Genomic DNA, 1,164 nt, shown 5'->3' with positions numbered 1-1,164 from the left:
TCCGTTGTAGTCTAGTTGGTTAGGATACTCGGCTCTCACCCGAGAGACCCGGGTTCAAGTCCCGGCAACGGAATTAATTTTTAAATCATTTTCCTTTCAAAACTCTTTAGAAGAGTAGTAATTTTTCCTTTCGAAACTCTAAAAAAAATCAATTCCGAAAAGACCTCTGAAGTTCCTCTATTTCTAACTAGTGTAATTTTTCCTTCTGAAACTAGTATTCTTTTTATAAAACACCTCGAACTAGTATTCTTTTTATGAAACACCTCTGAAGTTCCTCTATTTCAAACTAGTATTACTATTTTATACGGAGTACATTTCAATTATTTCCCTTTTTTACTGCAAATATATTCAATTGGTCGAAAAGATGACATTGATTTGATTGATATACATACATTTGTAACATAATAATTAGGATGACTTGCCAGTTGCCATAATAATTGAACTGACCAAGATCATAGACCATGAATTTGCATGACTTTCCAATTAATTATTAGTAGTATATGGTTTACGAGGGTAACTTCATACTCAAGTAAAAAAATTTGTATACAGAAATATTAAGAAAATTATATTGAAAAGTAGGAGGAGAACATGGTGCGAGACTATCCTTAATGAGAGGTGTTTATGTTTTTAATGTGAAATGCTCAAGTAAAAAAATGTTAAATTATGAGTGATTCTATTCACATAAGGAATGTTTGAAAAACATATTCATCAATTGCATAAATTTGCAACCAAATTTATCCTACATTATCATATTTATAAGAACTATACAAATTATCCCTTAAATTAACTTCATTAGAACTATAATTTGCTTTAGTTGTCTAAAATTAACTATAATTTGTTAATTATAAATTAGACTTTTCAGTATATACAAATAAAGCATGTACCTATTTGTTCTTAACTTAGTAGTAATTTGTTAAGTTGGAAGCTAACTTATTGCTATCTACTTCCTCCATTTCTAATAATTTATCATCATTTGACTTGACATAGATTTTAAGAAATATAATAAAAAGTGAGTTGAAAAAGTTGTTGGAATCTATGCCTGGTCAATGGACTTTGACCAATTATAATTTCAACGAGACATTTAATTTTATAAAATTAAATGATATAGCGTCGATCTACGTTTGGAGTAGATGACCGTGGTATATTTATTTTCTCAAATCCGAT

General features: G+C 28.8%; 1 non-coding gene across 1 annotated transcript; it reads left to right on the top strand.

The window, feature by feature from the left end:
• On the top strand, window positions 1-73 carry TRNAE-CUC (transfer RNA glutamic acid (anticodon CUC)). Its single transcript has one exon. It is a non-coding gene; the product is annotated as a tRNA-Glu (tRNA).
• The last annotated feature ends 1,091 nt before the right edge of the window (window positions 74-1,164 follow it).

The sequence above is a fragment of the Salvia hispanica genome, chromosome 4 (assembly GCF_029641045.1).
Source record: "Salvia hispanica isolate PSC_SH4W2 chromosome 4, Shi_PSC_v1, whole genome shotgun sequence".
In the NCBI taxonomy this organism is placed as follows: Eukaryota; Viridiplantae; Streptophyta; class Magnoliopsida; order Lamiales; family Lamiaceae; genus Salvia; species Salvia hispanica.
The sequence above is the reverse complement of the archived record's forward strand: the minus strand, read 5'-3'. Positions and strand labels throughout refer to the sequence as shown.